Below are 20,874 nucleotides of genomic sequence, written 5' to 3'. Positions count from 1 at the left end.
GTCCGTCACTCACAACCCGCCAATTCAGTCATCGAGTCTGAAATAAATACTTCGCTAACAAGTATTTCCATGTGCTTACACGATTGATATTATTGACTGTAATTTTACCTAATATTATATCAACAGCGAGTATATGTTTAAACCGTTACTGTAGCTAAAACACCTACACGCTTCAAGGAGCCGGCAAGTTAACGTTACATACAACAACGTTGTCCAGAGTGAATGAAGATCACTTCCAGTGAAGAAGATGACAATGCAATAAACATAACTGATTACAATACAAGTCTAGAATGACAGAAAATACTAAATAATTGGTCATGTCTTATCCGATAATTTACCTCGCTTTCACTGTAAAATAGCTAGCTACGTCCAAATTCGCAGTTATGTTTATTTGAACTAATAGCACAAACTGCGAGAGCATCGAGTTAAGGAATTCAGAAGGGGTGTGGGTGGCATTGATGGAGTTCGATGCGCCATGAGTTTGTGCTATTAATACTGGGTTGCCGCTCAGTAGTGGGAATAGTCCATTCTGTCTGGACAGGCGAGCATTGAGCAACATCATTATTGACATGGTTATGTAATCCAGGAACACTTTGACAGAGCTCATGCATATTAAATCACCCTATAGCCCATGTACGGCCCACTACAACTTCATTTTTTGAATGCAAACTGCAACCACTCTACTATGGGTTTGGGTTGTGCGCTCTCTTGGGCAGCGTTTACACACGACAGACGAATTTAGATTTTTTTCCCCCCACTAATTGGTATTTTAATAAGCAATGACATTAGACATTATTAAATCGGATTTTTACCAGAGCTGATCTGATTGGTCAAAAGACCAATTAGTGAATTTTAAAAAATCAGAATTGGGCTGCCTGTGTAAACGCAGCCAGTGGTTCCCCCTCCCTGTTCTATTCAGACCGAACAAATTGCATCACACGTGTTGTTTATATTGCATAAACAGTCTCAGAATCTAATTGATCTGACTGAATTTGGTGGGAGTTCGGGGTCATGTCCGCAGCAGACTGTCGATGCGAGGTAGCTAGCACACCCTGTCTGTCGAGCACGCAGATGGATTTAGTCCACCCATCTCTGGTCTTTCATCGATGACTCGCGACTGCTAGCTAATTGTGTAGCTAATTCAATCTAATGTTAACCAATTTATCGCAAGAGAAACAAGTTAAAGTTTTATTATTTCAGCGGCAGATGAAGGATTTCGACATTCAATCGCCAAAACAAATTTCATATTAATTAAACTTTTTTTAATTTGACCAAAGAAGAAAGGCCCTTTTCCAAAGAAACTACAACAACAACCCTCGAGCTGGGAGTTGCTTGTGCATGGGCTACAGCCTGCAAGGCGGGCTTGGAAACCCCGAGGATTCTCGGCCTCCTGGTGTTCTGAGGGAAAGAGAAGTCACCTGAAGTCAACAGATGGACAATGCTGAAGTGGACGTTTTTTGGGGGTGTTTAAGTGTAGGGTATTTTTGAGAGACAACGGGACATCAGCAGCTAGTTAACTTCGCTATCGCCTGAGCTCGAGGGACTCCCCCCACGGACCTTGCAAGCGACAGCGCTACAGGTAAACAAAGTTGTTTCGACTGACTACATACGTTAGCCAGCCTCCTCAATAACTAACTATAGTTAGCCTAGCTAGCTATTAAAGCAGTGCTTTAGACAGAGTAACGTAATTATAACTACTAGTAGCCAAATTTAAGTAGTAATACTTTTTTTCCATTCCTACAATCAATATGTGGCTGTATTAGCTGGTGTTAGCTAACGTTATGTATTATAGCTAACTAGAGTAGTTAGCACTGACTTGGTTAGCTAACTTAACTAACTTACCCACAAGTTACGGACCTGGCTGAGGTTCGTTAGGTTAGCCGTGCATTGGAAACTTAAATCTCAGATCTAGTTAGTTAGCCTAACTAAGAACATGGCAACTGTTATACACAGCAGACCACCACAGGGCCACACCACGCTGTCTGGTGTGGCACTCACATAGTCTATGTGAGTGCCACACCAGACAGCATCCTCAGACAAAATGTAGTAGCGATAATGTCATACATTGCTTTGTCAATCTTATAATGATTAGTTTACCATAATCTCTCGTGGACAGATGCATTTAGCTGACACAATCGAGCATCTGACGCAATAACACGATATTTTAGTTCTGGGTTTGAGAGTACCATATAGGTAACTAAATAGTTATCAAACTAACTACATAACTTGTATGCATGTTTGATGCGAAGAGAGGGTGAGTGGATGTTCTAGCTACATGCAGTACCAGTCAAAAGTTTGGACCTACTCATTCCAGGGGTTTTCTTTATTTTTTACTATTTTCTACATTGTAGAATAATAGTGAAGATATCATAACTATGAAATAAGAAAAACCCTTGAATGAGTGTGTCAGCTTTTGACTGGTACTGTATGTTTTAGGATTATTTGTCTTGGATACATTTGGAGCCAGGTGGATCATAACAGATTAGACCGTGTTTAGACAATAAAACATTAGTCATAAGAAATTTGCCCTCTAAATGATCTTGGGCACAGGGCCACAAGAAATGGTTTGTTGAAATCTCAACGGTAAACAGGGTTGCCAGTTGTAGCTAACAATTCTAATCCAATGACCATTCAAAACCTGCCCAAAGGGACTGATAACGAGCTAAATTGCCACATTTTATACAATAATTGTTTTCCCATTACGTTATTGAGCCAGTTAAGGAATACCAACGTAACTTGCACCTACTTTAGAAGCAAAATTAGGTTTTCATCAAAGTTATAATTCTTGTGAACTGACATGACATAATATACTAATTTGAGTATATCGCAAGAGAAAAGATCATTCACCCCGTTTAAACTCACCAGGTCATTTTCCATCAATGGTTGTTGATTTAACTCGTTTCACTGCTATGATCACTGCACTGCTATGATCACTGCTATAATTAAGCAATAAGGCATGAGGGCGTATGGTATGTGGCCAATGTACGATGGATATGGGCTGTTCTTAAGAATGATGCAATGTGGTGTGCCTGGATACAGCCGTTAGCTGTGGTATATTGGCCATATACCACAACCCCCTGGGGTGGCAGGTAGCCTAGTGGTTAGAGCGTTGGGCCAGTAACCGAAAGGTTGCTGGATCGAATCCCCAAGCTGACAAGGTAGAAACCCACTGTTCCCCCGGTGCTGAAGACGTGGATGTCAATTATGGCAGTCCCCCACACCATTCTGAGGGGTTGGGTCAAATGCAGAAGACCCCTTTCCCTGTTTTAAACTGGATACCAAAACACTTATTTTTACTGCTCTAATTACGTGGGTAACCAGTTGATAATAGCAATAAGGCACCTCAGGGTTTTGTGATATATGGAAAATACACCACGGCTAAGGTCTGTATCCAGGCACTCCACGTTGTGTCGTGCATAAGAACAGCCCTTAGCCGTGGTATATTGGACATATACCACACCCCCCTAGGCCTTATTGCTTAAATAAGTCCCTTTTGCGCATGTGCATGACTAGATAAATCCGACAGGGGAGTTTGAGTGATGAAAGTTGTACAGAGGATCTTAATCTTCTTCGCGCAAAAAACACCCAGATGAACTTAAAAAATATATATAATAATGTTAGGCTATTTTCTGGCAATTGTGACAGATGTTGAGACTACAAACAGTTATAAATGTCCTATTTTGCGAGATTGACTTGTCATTTCAATAGGCATAGGCTACAGGCAAAAATCTGGGTGTATGATTGTAATTCAACTTTGCCTTGGTTTGCTTAGATAGATGCAGGTAGCCTACAGCCCTTGATAGGCCTACATCAGTCTACAGTAACCCAGGTAAGATGTCAACTGAATGATCTATCAGCCTGCTTAGTCCAAATTAAGACTCATTTATTCAACATTAATAGTTTGGTGATTTCGAGGTAAGAAATGCTTGTTTCCCAATAGCAGCCTGCTGGAATAGGCTGTGGATGGGGTTGTAATTTCAATCACTGAATTAAATATTAATGATATGTTTGATCTGAATATGCTTGTCAACAACAGCCAGTATTTAGATTTTATTTTTTTACCTTGTAGCCTATTTGGACTGTTAAGTCAATCTAATGCCTTCTAACAATTGCAGATAGGGCTTTGATAACTTCCAATTTAATTAACTAAACATGGTTGTTAATAATTGCATAATAACACAAGGCTAATGTAATATTACTCTCAAGTTATAGGCTATTTATTCAATCAGTTTGATAGCTCCAGGTAGGCTACACAAGTGGCACAAATTGATTTGCTAGGACTTGTCATGTCAACATTTTTATTGTTTCAAATGGTAGCCCTGCTCACCATTCACTCAGCAACAGCCTCACCGCCTGATAGTCAGCAGCAGCATGTCACAGTGAAATATAAATATATATATAAAAATGTTAAATTATTGAGAAATGCCATGGTGGGCGCTGTGAAACTTATAAGTAGCCCAAAAACCCGTAACCTGCGACCAATACATTTTTCAAAGTAGCCCAATTTTGCAGGAAAACTGCTAACATAGCAACCCTGATGGTGGAGTTCATTTTACATGGCCTGGTGCCCCGGGAGGACCAATGGAATGTTCTAAAATGAACAAACTCCGCTACCTGGGGCATCAGGCCATGTCAAATGAGCACAATTAAATTGATGGCCTGCACATGCGCAGTTCGGTGCGAGACGACCATTAGACCTGAAGACATGTTTCTGCGCATGAGCTTAGCAAGCCAACGTCTCCATGACATCACCTACAAGTGTGATTGGGGATTCATATTGGAGAAGCAGCTTCTGCCTATCTTCATACTGTACAGTCTTTTATACCAGTGTTTTCGTCATAATACCCATAAAACCTAGCGGTCAAATGCGGAAATGGGTCCAATCGTTTTTTCAAAATACATTTTTCCCATAGGGGAGTTTAGTACTAACAACAAGGTATTTTTCATGAACGCTTTCCCTAGCTTGATGCTTTGACAACCGTGTAGTTGCTAGATGGAAGCCACTCCTCAGTAAAAGCACATGACAGCCTGCTTAGAGTTTTCCAAGGTTCTCTAGTCTGATGAAACCAAGATTGTACTCTTTAACTAACACATTCTCTCTCCTTTCCGTAGACATGATGGAAGAACTGCACAGCCTGGACCCTCGGCGGCAGGAGCTGCTTGAGGCTCGCTTCACAGGAGTCGGAGTGGCCAAGGTCTGTCTCTCCATTCAATTGTGTCTGCATCCATTCTGTGTGTGTGTGATAGTGCTGCCCTGGCATCCAGTTTGCATTTTATCAATCATCAGCTGTCTCAGCAGCACTCTGTGGCAAGGCACTCCACCGGTCACACACCACACATATGCACACCCACCCAACAATGGAATATAGTCAGCAAGACGAGGAGCCCACACTGCTTGATGTTACCAAGGGCCAATGTTGCTAATTAAAGTTCACTCCAACCCCAAATTAATAGGGGAGACAGACTTGTACCATATTAAGTCACACCTACTCATTGTGTTTTAATTTATTTTGTTTTATTTACTATTTTCTACATTGTAGAATAGTACTGAAGACATCCAAACTATGAAATAACACAAGGAGTCATGTAGTAACCAATAGTGTTAAACAAATCCAAAATGTATTTGAGATTCTTCGAAGTAGCCACCCTTTGCCTTGACAGCTTTGCACACTCTTGGCATTCTCTCAACCATCTTCACCTGGAGATGATTTTCCAACAGTCTTGAAGGAGGAACCACATATGTTGAGCACTTGTTGGCTGCTTTTCCTTCACTCTGCGGTCCAACTAATCCCAAACCATCTGAATTGGGTTGAGGTCGGGTGATATCTGGAGACGAAGTCATCTGATGCAGCACCATCACTCTCCTACTTACACAGCCTGGAGGTGTGTTGTGTCATTTTTCTGTTGAAAAACAAATGATAGTCCCACTAAGCACAAACCAGATGGGATGGCATAATGCTGTGGTAGCCATGCTGGTTAAGTGTGCCTTGAATTCTAAATAAATCACTGACAGTGTCACCAGCAAAGCACAAACACACCACCACCTCCATGCTTCACAGTGGGAACCACACATGCAGAGGTCATCCATTCACCTACTCTGCGTCTCACAAAGACATGGCGGTTAAACCAAAAATCTCAAATTTGAACTCATCAGACCAAAGGACAGATTTCCACCGGTCTGATGTCCATTGCCCGTGTTTCTTGACCCAAGCAAGCCTCTTCTTATTGGTGTCCTTTAGTAGTGGTTTCTTTGTAGCAATTCGACTTTGGAGGCCTGATTCACGCAGTCTCCTCTGAACAGTTGATGTGTCTGTTAGTGAGGCTGGGTACTCTAATGAACTTATCCTCTGCAGCAGAGGTAACTCTGGGGCTTCCTTTCCTGTGGCGGTCCTCATGCGAGCCAGTTTCATCATAGCGCTTGATAGTTTTTGCGACTGAACTTGAAGAAGCGTTCAAAGTTCTTGCAATGTCCGGCATTGATTGACCTTCATGTCTTAAAGTAATGATGGACTGTTGTTTCTCTTTGCTTATTTGAGCTGTTCTTGCCATAATATGGACTTGGACTTTTACCAAATAGGGCTATCTTCTGTATACCCCCCTACCATGTCATAACACAACTGATTGGCTCAAACACATTAAGAAGTAAAGAAATCCCACAAATTAACAAGGCACATCTGTTAATTGAAATTAATTCCAGGTGACTAGCTTATGAAGCTGGTTGAGAGAATGCCTAGAGTGGGAAACACTGTCAAGGCAAAGGGTGGCTACTTTGAAGAATCTCAAATATATTTTGAATTGTTCAACACTTTTTGGTTACTACATTAATCCATGTATTATTTCATAGTTTTGATGTCTTAACTATAATTCTACAGTGAAGAAAATAGTAAAACATTAAGAAAAACCCTTTATTGAGTAGGTGTCCAAACTTTTGGCTGGTATGTATGTATGTACGTACGTACGTACAGTTGAAATAGGAAGTTTACATACACTTTGAGTCATTAAAACTCATTTTCCCACCACTCCACAAAATTTCTTGTTCACAAACTATAGTTTTGATAAGTCTGTTTGGACAAGTAATTTTTCCAACAGTTTACAGACCGATTATTTCACTTATAATTCACTGTATCACAATTCCAGTGGGTCAGAAGTTTACATGCACTAAGTTGACTGTGCCTTTAAACAGCTTGGAAATTCCAGAAAATTATGTAATGTCTTTAGAAGCTTCTGAAAGTCTAATTGACAACATTTGAGTGAATTGGAGGTGTACCTGTGGATGTATTTCAAGGCCAACCTTCGAACTCTGTGCCCCTTTGCTTGACATCATGGGAAAATCTAAAGAAATCAGCCAAGACCTTAGAAAAAATTGTAGACCTCCACAAGTCTGGTTCATCCTTACGAGCAATTTCCAAATGCCTGAAGGTACCACTTTCGTCTGTACAAACAATAGTACGCAAGTATAAACCACGCAGCCGTCACACCGCTCAGGAAGGAGACGTGTTCTGTCTCTTAGAGATGAACGTACTTTGGCACGAAAAGTGCAAATCAATCCCAGAACAACATCAAAGGATCTTGTGAAGATACTGATGGAAACAGGTACAGAAGTATCTATATCCACAGTAAAATTATTTATACGGGTTGGAGCGAGCCGGTCGCATCCGCGCTTCGGTCTGCAGGTTGTATAACTTTTTCATTACATTTTTTCATTACATTTTTCATTACATTTCATTATAGTACAACGGTCTGATTTGTCTAATCTTAGCAATTTCTTCTTAGCTAGCTACATAGTCGTCGTATCAAAGATAATTGCGTAATTATCGTATTTCGTCGTCTCCTATCTGCCCAACACGTTCACCGTCTACCGTAGCACTGTAGTAACTATCACACTCAACTGAACGACTTGATTAGTGTAGTATTAGCTAGCTACATAGTTGTCTTTGCTGTCTTCGTATCCAAGATAATTGTGTAGTTAGAGTGTGTAGTCTTAGAGTGATTATCTTAATTTACCGAGGTTAGCTAGCCAGCTATTTTGTCGTCTTTAACGTAGGAGACACTCCTAGCTAGCCAATAGCCGGCCAACGTCTACTGAATAGAACTTTCGTATTCCGGTCGCATTCCGCTTCGCTCCACAGGTAGTATCATATTTTCATTTAATTTCATTACAGTCCCAACGGTGTGATTTGTTTGATCGTAGCTAGCTACATAGCTAGCTACATAGCCGTCTTTGTTTCAAAGATAATTGTGTAGTCTAGAGCGATTTTCTAGGTTAGCTAGCCAGCTATTGTCGTTCTCCTAACGCAACGTAACGTAACCAACACTGCTAGCTAGCCAGCTAGCCCCCGAAAAGCAGCATTGTAGAAACTTCACACTCAACGGAACGACTTGATTAGGGTAGTGTCAACAACGCAGCTAGCCTACCTCAGCAGTACTGTATCATTTTTAATCATTTTAGTCAACTAGATTCTTGCTACGTAAGCTTAACTTTCTGAACATTCGAGACGTGTAGTCCACTTGTCATTCCAATCTCCTCTGCATTAGCGTAGCCTCTTCTCTAGCCTGTCAACTATGTGTCTGTCTATCCCTGTTCTCTCCTCTCTGCACAGACCATACAAACGCTCCACACCGCATGGCCGCGGCCACCCTAATCTGGTGGTCCCAGCGCGCACGACCCACGTGGAGTTCCAGGTCTCCGGTAGCCTCTGGAACTGCCGATCTGCGGCCAACAAGGCAGAGTTCATCTCAGCCTATGCGTCCCTCCAGTCCCTCGATTTCTTGGCTCTGACGGAAACATGGATCACCACAGACAACACCGCTACTCCTACTGCTCTCTCTTCGTCCGCCCACGTGCTCTCGCACACCCCGAGAGCTTCTGGTCAGCGGGGTGGTGGCACCGGGATCCTCATCTCTCCCAAGTGGTCATTCTCTCTTTCTCCCCTTTACCCATCTGTCTATCGCCTCCTTTGAATTCCATGCTGTCACAGTTACCAGCCCTTTCAAGCTTAACATCCTTATCATTTATCGCCCTCCAGGTTCCCTCTGGGAGTTCATCAATGAGCTTGATGCCTTGATAAGCTCCTTTCCTGAGGACGGCTCACCTCTCACAGTTCTGGGCGACTTTAACCTCCCCACGTCTACCTTTGACTCATTCCTCTCTGCCTCCTTCTTTCCACTCCTCTCCTCTTTTGACCTCACCCTCTCACCTTCCCCCCCCTACTCACAAGGCAGGCAATACGCTCGACCTCATCTTTACTAGATGCTGTTCCTCCACTAACCTCATTGCAACTCCCCTCCAAGTCTCCGACCACTACCTTGTATCCTTTTCCCTCTCGCTCTCATCCAACACTTCCCACACTGCCCCTACTCGGATGGTATCGCGCCGTCCCAACCTTCGCTCTCTCTCCCCGCTACTCTCTCCTCTTCCATCCTATCATTTCTTCCCTCTGCTCAAACCTTCTCCAACCTATCTCCTGATTCTGCCTCCTCAACCCTCCTCTCCTCCCTTTCTGCATCCTTTGACTCTCTATGTCCCCTATCCTCCAGGCCGGCTCGGTCCTCCCCTCCCGCTCTGTGGCTCGACGACTCATTGCGAGCTCACAGAACAGGGCCCCGGGCAGCCGAGCGGAAATGGAGGAAAACTCGCCTCCCTGCGGACCTGGCATCCTTTCACTCCCTCCTCTCTACATTTTCCTCCTCTGTCTCTGCTGCTAAAGCCACTTTCTACCACTCTAAATTCCAAGCATCTGCCTCTAACCCTAGGAAGCTCTTTGCCACCTTCTCCTCCCTCTTGAATCCTCCTCCCCCTCCTCCCTCTCTGCAGATGACTTCGTCAACCATTTTGAAAAGGTCGACGACATCCGATCCTCGTTTGCTAAGTCAAACGACACCGCTGGTTCTGCTCACACTGCCCTACCCTGTGCTCTGACCTCTTTCTCCCTCTCTCTCCAGATGACATCTCGCGTCTTGTGACGGCCGGCCGCCCAACAACCTGCCCGCTCGACCCTATCCCCTCCTCTCTTCTCCAGACCATCTCCGGTGACCTTCTCCCTCACCTCGCTCATCAACTCATCCCTGACCGCTGGCTACGTCCCTCCCGTCTTCAAGAGAGCGAGAGTTGCACCCCTTCTGAAAAAACCTACACTCGATCCCTCCGATGTCAACAACTACAGACCAGTATCCCTTCTTTCTTTTCTCTCCAAAACTCTTGAACGTGCCGTCCTTGGCCAGCTCTCCCGCTATCTCTCTCAGAATGACCTTCTTGATCCAAATCAGTCAGGTTTCAAGACTAGTCATTCAACTGAGACTGCTCTTCTCTGTATCACGGAGGCGCTCCGCACTGCTAAAGCTAACTCTCTCTCCTCTGCTCTCATCCTTCTAGACCTATCGGCTGCCTTCGATACTGTGAACCATCAGATCCTCCTCTCCACCCTCTCCGAGTTGGGCATCTCCGGCGCGGCCCACGCTGGATTGCGTCCTACCTGACAGGTCGCTCCTACCAGGTGGCGTGGCGAGAATCCGTCTCCTCACCACGTGCTCTCACCACTGGTGTCCCCCAGGGCTCTGTTCTAGGCCCTCTCCTATTCTCGCTATATACCAAGTCACTTGGCTCTGTCATAACCTCACATGGTCTCTCCTATCATTGCTATGCAGACGACACACAATTAATCTTCTCCTTTCCCCTTCTGACGACCAGGTGGCGAATCGCATCTCTGCATGTCTGGCAGACATATCAGTGTGGATGACGGACCATCACCTCAAGCTGAACCTCGGCAAGACGGAGCTGCTCTTCCTCCCGGGAAGGACTGCCCGTTCCATGATCTCGCCATCACGGTTGACAACTCCATTGTGTCCTCGTCCCAGAGCGCTAAGAACCTTGGCGTGATCCTGGACAACACCCTGTCGTTCTCAAATAACATCAAGGCGGTGGCCCGTTCCTGTAGGTTCATGCTCTACAACATCCGCAGAGTACGACCCTGCCTCACACAGGAAGCGGCGCAGGTCCTAATCCAGGCACTTGTCATCTCCCGTCTGGATTACTGCAACTCGCTGTTGGCTGGGCTCCCTGCCTGTGCCATTAAACCCCTACAACTCATCCAGAACGCCGCAGCCCGTCTGGTGTTCAACCTTCCCAAGTTCTCTCACGTCACCCCGCTCCTCCGCTCTCTCCACTGGCTTCCAGTTGAAGCTCGCATCCGCTACAAGACCATGGTGCTTGCCTACGGAGCTGTGAGGGGAACGGCACCTCAGTACCTCCAGGCTCTGATCAGGCCCTACACCCAAACAAGGGCACTGCGTTCATCCACCTCTGGCCTGCTCGCCTCCCTACCACTGAGGAAGTACAGTTCCCGCTCAGCCCAGTCAAAACTGTTCGCTGCTCTGGCCCCCCAATGGTGGAACAAACTCCCTCACGACGCCAGGACAGCGGAGTCAATCACCACCTTCCGGAGACACCTGAAACCCCACCTCTTTAAGGAATACCTAGGATAGGATAAAGTAATCCTTCTCCCCCCTCCCTTAAAAGACCTAGATGCACTATTGTAAAGTGGCTGTTCCACTGGATGTCATAAGGTGAAAGCACCAATTTGTAAGTCGCTCTGGATAAGAGCGTCTGCTAAATGACTTAAATGTAAAAATGTAAATGTAAAACAAGTCCTATATCGACATAACCTGAAAGGCCGCTCAGCAAGGAAGAAGCCACTGCTCCAAAGCCGCCATAAAAAAGCCAGACTACGGTTTGCAACTGCACACAGGGACAAAGATTGTACTTTTTGGAGAAATGTGCCCTGGTCTGATGAAGCAAGAATTGGTTTGGCCATAATTACCATTATGTTTGGTGGGAAAATGGGGAGGCTTGCAAGCTGAAGAACACCATCCCAACCGTGATGCATGGGGGTGGCAGCATCATGTTGTGGGGGTGCTTTGCTGCAGGAGGGACTGGTGCACTTAACAAAATGGATGGCATCATGAGGGGTAATTATGTGGATATATTGAAGCAACGTCTCAAGACCTCAGTCAGGAAGTTAAAGCTTCGTCACAAAAGGGTCTTCCAAATGGACAATGACCCCCAAGCATACTTCCAAAGTTGTGGCAAAATGGCTTAAGGACAACAATGTCAAGGTATTGGACTGGCCATCACAAAGCCCTGACCTCAGTCCCATAGAAAATGTGTGGGCAGAACTGAAAAAGCGTGTGCGAGCAAGGAGGCCTACAAACCTGACTCGGTTACACCAGCTCTGTCAGGAAGAACGGGCCAAAAATCACCCAACTTGTTGTGGGAAGCTACCTGACACGTTTGACCCAAGTTAAACAATTTAAAGGCAATGCTACCAAATTCTAATTGAGTGTATGTAAACTTCTGACCCACTGGGAATGTGATGGGGAAAAAAGAAAAATGCTGAAATAAATCATTCTCTCTACTATTATTCTGACATTTCACATTCTTAAAATAAAGTGGTGATCCTAACTGACCTAAGAGTTTTTACTCTGATTAAATGTCAGGAATTGTGAAAAACTGAGTTTAAATGTATTTGGCTAAGGTGTATGTAAACTTCCGACTTCAACTGTATGTATTTGTGTGTGGTTTAAATACATTATTGTGTGATACTCATTTAGTTAACCTGTCTTACACACAGTGCCTTCAGAAAGAAAGTTAAACATGTTTTTAGAAATTTTAGTGAATATATTGAAAGTGAAATGCATAAATATCTCAATTAGATAAGTATTCACACCCCTGAGTCAATACATTGCAGAAGCACCTGGCAACAATTACAGCTGTCTTTTTAGGTTAATCTCTTAGAGCTGTGCTCATGTGGATTATACAATATTTGCCCATTATTCTCTTAAAAATTCTTCAAGCGCTGTCAAATTGGTTGTTGGTTTTTGCTAGAAGACCATTTTCAGGTCATGTGATAGTTTTAAGTAGATTTGAGTCTAACCTGTAACTAGACTATTCAGGAACATTTACAGTTTTTTTTGTAAAGCAACTCGTGTAGATTTCGTCTTGCATTTAGGTTATTGTGCTGTTGAAAGATGAATTAATTTCCCAGTGTCTCGTGGAAAGCTGACTGAACCAGGTTTTCATGTAGGATTTTGCCTGTGCTTATAGCTATGTTCTGTTATTTTCATCCTAAAAAACTCTATTCCTTGCCGATGACAAGCATACCCATAGCATTATTCAGCCAACACCATGCTTGAAAATATGACCAGTGGTACTCAATGAAGTGTTGTTTTGGATTCGCCCCAAACATAATGCTTTGTATTCAGGATGAAAAGGTTATAAAATAAATAAGAAATACATTTAAAACTTCAGTCTAACACAACAAGATGTGGCTAAAGTAAAGGGGTCGGAGTACTTTCTGAAGGTATTGCAGGACAGAAGGGTTTAACATCCATTTTCTTGTTGACCAATGTATTGTTGTTTCCTCCAGGGTTCGGGAATAAATGAGTCGTCCAACCAGAGCCTGTGCAGCGTGGGCTCTCTGAGCGACAAGGAGCTGGAGGTCAGTATGACTACATGCGTGTGCCAGGGGCGGCCTTATTTCTAGTACAGCAGATTGGCTGACTGTCGTTCATGTTCCATTCACCCAGCTCAATGTAACGTCGATAAGTTTAGGCTACTACATGATACTCAAATGTTCCCTATACCCATCATGAGGTCTCTACAACAGGTAGAGAGAAACATTTGAGTAATCCAGGCAGCGACACATTCAATACAACCTTGCACACTCTTCCCTGCATCTAGCTGGTCTAGGATGTAATCAATAGTCCAACAGTTTGCAAGGAAGTCAATGTACCCAGAGGGGGGCGAAAACTAGCTGTTCTCCGGCTACACCATGGTACTACCCTACAGAGTGCTGTTGAGGCTACTGTTGACCTTCATTGCAAAGCAGTGTGTTTTATTCAATTAATTTGCTAACGTGAATATATTTCTTATAGTTTTATCTAAGAAGGATAAATAAAATAAAGTTATAACTTTATATATATATTTATATATATATATATATAAATTCACTGCGGATGGTCCTCCCCTTCCTCCTCTTAGGAGCTTCCGTGTGTGTGTGTGTGTGTGTGTACACACAGTCAGTCTTGCTTAACTAACCTTGTGGGGACACACAATTCAGTCTCATTCAAAATACTATTTTCCCTAACCTTAACCCAAAAACCTAAACCTAGCTCCTTAACCCTAAACCCCCTAGAAATAGCATATGACCTTGTGGGGACTAACAAAATGTCCCCAGTTGGTACATTTTTCTGTTTACTATTCTGGTGTCCCCACAAGTATAGTTACACACACACACACGATCAATGGAAATGAGGTAACCCAGAAAACATGGACACAAGTTATTCTGTAGTTGTCTTTCCTCCAGTGTGTACTGTGTGATTCTGTTGCTTAGACACCAGAGAAGAAGCCCAGTGACCAGAGAACCAGGAAGAGGAAAGGAGAGCAGTACGATAAGGGAGGCGCCAGAAGTCACAAAATTAGCGATTATTTTGAGGTGAGTGAGAAATTCATGATGTGCGTAGCTTTCTTTCTAACATATGGCTGTCTTGATATCTCATTACCTTCACGTGAAGCACTTTAACACGCTTGATTTGAAATACAGCGTTTCTTCAGGCTCTTTGTCTGTGCTTTTACTTTCATCCTTCAATGGCTCAATCATTTCTCTCTGTTTCTCTCATGCGCACATGCTTTGACTCAGTTTGCTGGTGGTAGTTGCCCTGCCACCAGTCTGGCGCGGGGCATCCCTCCCCTGGTGCGCTCCTCCTGTCAACACTCACACTCTAACCCCCCAGTGGCGGTGAGCACCAGCCCTCTTTATGCTCCCTCACTTAACGACTAACTTGACTCTGTGTAGATCGATGGGAACAGTCTGAAATATTTCTCCCCCCCCTTCTATCTCATTAGGTGCAGCAGGGCAGTCCGTCGTCTACAGGCTCAGCAGCTCCCGCCGAGCCCTTCTCCTCCTCCTCCAGCTCCCTGAAGCCTGTTCTGCTCCACTCCTCCTCATCCTGCCACAAATCTACTCAGGTAAACAACCCTGCCTGGCCTCCCACCTTACCTGGCATGGCTAGACAGTTGTCTCCCCTTGGCACAGCTCACATCCACTTCTGCCATTTCAGAACGCACTGTTGTTGTGCCACTCCATGCTAGGCAGTTGAAGTAATCCTATCCTTAACTTGGAAATAATTGGAAAGCTGGTTATTGACCACCAGCCTAACTACGCATTTGTTGATTAATCAACCCTATTAATGGATGGATTGTCCCTTCTGTCATTAGTGCCTTTTGTACTAATCTCTCGCCTCCCTCTTTTTCTCTCTCCCTCTCTTTTTCTGTCTCTCTCTCCTCCCACTCACTCACTCTCTCACTCACACCCCAGTCTGACTTGACGCTTGAGAAGCTGACAGCATTAGAGAACAACAAGAACTCTGACCTAGAGAAGAAGGAAGGACGTATAGACGACTTATTGAGGGTAAGACATTGTTTCACATCTTTATCTCTTTATACGGCATTGGAGTTACCCGTGTAGGAGAATCCAAAATGTTTAATGTGACCAAAACGTTGCTTGTTTATTTGCACATCATCTGAGTTTACCTTTAAAAAAATAAAAAAATAATCTATATACATCTCAAAGTAATTGTCGAATGATGTTGGGTAGTTACTGTGATAGTAGCTGTAGGTGTCTGATAACTAGGGAGGCAAAATTACTACTGTATACAAACACAGGTGTCATTGGAATTTCATAATTCCTAAATGTGTACATGAATTAAATCACTCAGTCTATTTTATAAGAATTTGTAAGATTCCTATTTGCATAAAATAGACAGAGACCAGTCTTACCAAAATTAGATAATAGTATTTATTCTCGGAGCTCTCTGCCATGGAACCAAAAACAACAGTTTATATACAGAATATGACGTCATGGGTTATAAAATGTTCTTCCTCCTATTGACCAGGACAAAACAGGTTCAAAAGTTTATTCCAACCCCCTCGCTCGCTCACTCCAGACACACACTTATCAAGATTCACTTCTGGAATCTTCACCTTCATCCATCACTATTTAGAAGACAGTTCCAGATAATGGAAAACCCGGGAAAACACTAGCTGCCTTATCTAAACATTCCAAAGCTAAGTTGAGTCGGTTCAACCATAGGTTAACGATCCTTTCTGCTTACTTAAAACCCACAATCCATTTCCAACCCTAGCTGGAATGGTATTTATTATGTTTAATTACCCCCTGTTTCAATCTACACAATCCCTTCCTTATGAATTAATATTATTAATCAGATATAATAAAACAGAGTAGAGTTTATTTAGTTATAGTTCTATTTAAAATGTAGATATTGTTTAGTCATTATTCATAAAATTCCTAACAGGGTTCTTTTTTTTTAGGCTAACTGTGACCTGCGGCGCCAGATAGACGAGCAGCAGAGGGCGCTGGAGCGGTACAAGGAGCGCCTCAACAAGTGTGTGACCATGAGCAAAAAGCTGCTTATTGAGAAGGTGAGTGTCTGTATTTCCATGGACACCCTTGGTTCTAAATGTCCAAAACAACAAACTGATATGGTTCAACTTAAAAACGAGCAGTACTTAGTGCAAAATCGATACCGAGTGGCATAAGGGTCTGTTCACACCGCAGAAGAAGCACAACCTGGCTCAAGGTAAATTCTAACCCTTGGAGGTCCAGAGTACAAGCTACCTGGTAGTTAAATGGCAATTCCACCACTTTACAATCTCATGTTCGTTATCTCCAGCACAATACCAATGTCTACATATGTAAAAAGGTGCATTTCTATGTTTTGTAGGGAGAAAATATATAAAGTTAAGTTCTACCCGATGATGTCATCAAAAGTTAAAACAGTGATGTTCCAACATGAGTTTCACGGAGATGTGGAGAGAAAGAAAATATCCTCCTTCTGGCTAGAAACATATTGCAGGTTTTGAAAAACACTGTTTTTCTTACTTCACAGAACCATTTTTTTAGGAACTATTTTTTATTTTTTTACCATAGATCATAGAAACACGCTGTTTTCATATGTGTAGACACTGATATGGTGCTGGAGATAATGATTGAGGTTGAAAAGTGGCGGAATTGCCATTTTAATTAATTGGCCGGAGATTCTACTCACCTGGTGTCATAGGTCAAAATCAGACCCTGATTAGAAGTAAATAATTGTAATCAGCGGTGTGTGTCCAGTCGAAGCAGGAGAAGAGGACGTGCCGGGACAAAAGCATGCAGGACCGCCTGCGACTGGGCCACTTCACCACCGTGAGACACGGAGCCTCCTTCACCGAGCAGTGGACCGACGGATATGCCTTCCAGAACCTCATCAAGTCAGTACACACACACACACAACCTCTTCAAATGAACACACACAGCTTAGAGTCACACATACATACACTTTACTCCTAATGCATAGAAATAAATAGGACTATGATTTCAATGGCCCAGCACTGTGCCATCCTCATTGCCCCTCATTGTGTCTGCCTCTGTGTGTGTTCCCAGGCAGCAGGAGAGGATAAACTCTCAGAGGGAGGACATAGAGAGACAGAGGAAGCTGCTGGGTAAGAGGAAGCCTTCTACCACCACCACCACCACGGCCCAGAGCCTCACCCTCCTCACCACCCCCAACACCATGGAGCCTCCAACCGCCCCCAACAGCTCCGGCACCAACAAACGCAAGAGCAAGACCAACGGACAAGACAATGAAGCGTAAGGACGAATTGTACCTCTGGCTTATCTTTGAGTGGGCCATGTTCATTAGGAACAAAATGGAATAAAACAAAGGAAAACTGGGAGGGACTACATGAACTTGTCCAATAAGAAAGGCTCCTTCTCATTTTCTGTTGCAAAATGTTTACCCTTGAGTGTCCTTATGAATACGACACAGATATAGGGAAAGGGTGTCCCAATGCCCTTTTAGGAATTTTAGACGATTTGATTTATATAGGCAATATGGTGAAACTTCCACCTAGCTTATTAGAGGACAAGTTGAAGCTATTACGATATTGCTTACACCTGTTAAATCCTCTCAGATCTTCACAAGTGCAGAGGGTCTAGGGGTCGATTTGGCCAGTGTCGTTGACTTATGCCAAGCCCCCACAGTAAGCGTTTGGAACGATAGTGGCACGATTTATGTGTCGCAGCTTTTTTTTAATGATCTTTAGGTCGTTCATGAAAAACGGGAGCTCATGAGTCACAGTATGGCAGTGTCAACGACATCCAATTTATTGCACTTGCAAGCTCCGGACAAAACCAAATGTCTGAATTTTCTGTCACAGTTCTGCAGGAGTTGGCAAGGTAACTTTGTTCAACTTTGAGTACTTGGGATAACCGGTACCATGAAAATGTCTCACCTTTTAGCCAGGTAAATGTCTATGGCAAAGAAACCTTCGAAACAAACCTGCTCTGGGGCAGGATAACTCCATTTATCCTGAATGAAGTGTCTGAGCTGCGAGTTGAGGACCAATGAAATCAGATTTCCTACCTTTTGCAAAGATTGCGTCATTTGAGGAAGACTACTAAGGCGAACCGAGTGGGATAACTGGGCCCAAAATCTTCTCCAGAAGGTGGTGCATCTTATTTAATTTTTTCCCCACTAACCAAGCAAGACGTTTTTATATATGGAGGTCATTGAGAGCGTGTCAAATTTGGTCCCAGAAAATTGCAATGGCTTATTTGCTACGTGAGGCTTATTTGAATAAATATATGTTTTGTAATGTTTAGATTGTTACTAGTGTATTGATATAAGTAAGACCCATGATATCCCTGCAACTTTGAGGGGAAAAAAACACTTTATATCAGAGTTGTCTATTCACATGCGTATCTGCCCTCTCATTGGCTAGAATGGTCCAACTCCCACCTGATCTTTCCTCCCGACTGCCTTCCGTTTTTGAAGACATTTAATTTAATTGTTAGTGGCCGCTTGAGTATCTGGTCAACAGAATGGATGATCTGCGACAATATCCACCGTCGTAATACGGATGAATCCTGAGCTGGAATGTGACACTAACTGAAGCTGGCTAGCTTTTGAAAACCCTAAGTGGATTTAGCTTCTAATGTAGTATGCCACTGATCTTTTGTCCAATTATTGGCAAAGCACTAATCTGATTTGGTCAAAATACTAGTTAGTGGCAAAAGATCAGAATTGGACTGCCCTTTAACATAGCCATTTTTGGCCGACTAGAACGTATACATTATGACAGATTTGAAAAATAAGCCATTCAATTTGTTTGAATCTGCTATTTTGAATGATGAAATAAAATCAAACTTTATTCATAATAGTGGAAATGACACGGACAGAGTCGCAAAGTGTGAGCACTCTTCTGATAGCAAATCTTCAAAATGTACCAGCTGTTCTTTCTCTCTTACAGTGGAGGATATCAGAAGACATTAGCCTTTACAAAAAATCACAGCGTGTGGGAGAGCCATTAATGAAGAGGGTGTTAGGTTCTTAACAGAGTTAAAAACTCAAACGGATGACTAGGAAAAGCTCAAATCAAGTTTATTCACCCACTGGGTCATATAGCTGTAAAGACCAAGACATTTTTACACAGGCACATATATTTTATACCCTGCTACTAGGCAGAGTCAACTCCTTGCACATCTAGACAGCCAATACTTCTCGATTGCTAGTCAGGAACTTAATTGGTTCCTCTCACTGGTGTAGTCATGGCCACGCCTCCCTGTTAGAACCTTGGTGGGCGTATATGTGTGTAACAGAACTGTTCCTTCTCACTTCATCTGTCCTGACCTCGGCCCAAATTCCTCACTCCTCCCTACTCCAAGGCTGTCCTACCTTATCAGTAACTAAAACCAGACTGTTGCCCTTTGCCTTCCTCTATAGGATCCATGAGATTTAACAATAACATGTTTGACCGACTAAACGTCCTGCCTCTTCCCCATTTGTCTCACTCAGTAACTTTCCATACACCTAGTTCTTATCCACCCTCCACTGACACAAACATATACATTCATTATACATGGAAAGTAATCAATATGTTCTAGTAAGGTAGCATGAATAAAGATATTTCAAGCTAGAATCCAACAAGTGTCAAATATGCACATCCAAGTTGTTCAGGTGCTGAACAGCAAGCTTCCACACAGGTGTAGCTGGTCCGTTGATTAAGCGCCTGAGGCAGTCTTCAATAGGGACGAAAACCGAAAGAAGATGACTTTGTTTTATAGTTGCCCCTTTTGTCTTTGAACCACATAGGTTGTCGCTTGCAGAATATCACGAGCAGGAGGAGATTTTCAAACTCCGGCTTGGGCATCTAAAGAAGGTACTGTCCGTCTCCGCTGAAAAGAAACAGGGGAAATGCAATACACAATAAATCCAAACAGTACTGTCATTAGACATGATTGTTATATGAAGAGTGTGTGATACTGAGTGACTAACAAGTGTGTGTGTGTGTCTCCTGTAGGAGGAGGCAGAGATCCAGGCAGAGCTGGAGAGGTTGGAGCGCGTCAGGAACCTCCACATCCGGGAGTTGAAGAGGATCCACAACGAGGACAACTCCACGTACGCTCCCCTTGGCCTTCCTCTCTTTTTCTGCATTCCATTCCAATTACCAAACTCGTTCTCACTACAAAGTAGATTTATCTTATCATGGTCCTGAAGATTGAAGGCAGGTTGATGTTTGTCATGAATCTTGCCCTGGAGGCAGAACTGAGATTTCCGCTAGCTGGGCCAGCTGTAAAGTCATAATTGGCTATATTGTAAAAAATTCATGAAAACCAAAATGTAACCATAATTTAAGGTTAGGGTTAAGCATCAGAATTGGCAGTGTGGTTGGGGTTAAAATTCGATTTGTTGACTTTGTGGCCACGCCAGGTAGTGACCACTGCAGAGCTGCCTCCAGGGCAAGATTCATGACAATAA

At 43.4% G+C, this 20,874-nt stretch overlaps 1 pseudogene; it reads left to right on the top strand.

The window, feature by feature from the left end:
• Positions 1-896: 896 nt before the first annotated feature.
• The window catches only part of LOC115106635 (serine/threonine-protein kinase tousled-like 2), a 30,804-nt pseudogene continuing 10,826 nt past the window's right edge, over positions 897-20,874 (top strand).

Source organism: Oncorhynchus nerka, linkage group LG23 (genome assembly GCF_034236695.1).
Source record: "Oncorhynchus nerka isolate Pitt River linkage group LG23, Oner_Uvic_2.0, whole genome shotgun sequence".
NCBI lineage: Eukaryota > Metazoa > Chordata > Actinopteri > Salmoniformes > Salmonidae > Oncorhynchus > Oncorhynchus nerka.
This window is presented reverse-complemented; position numbering and strand designations above follow the sequence as displayed.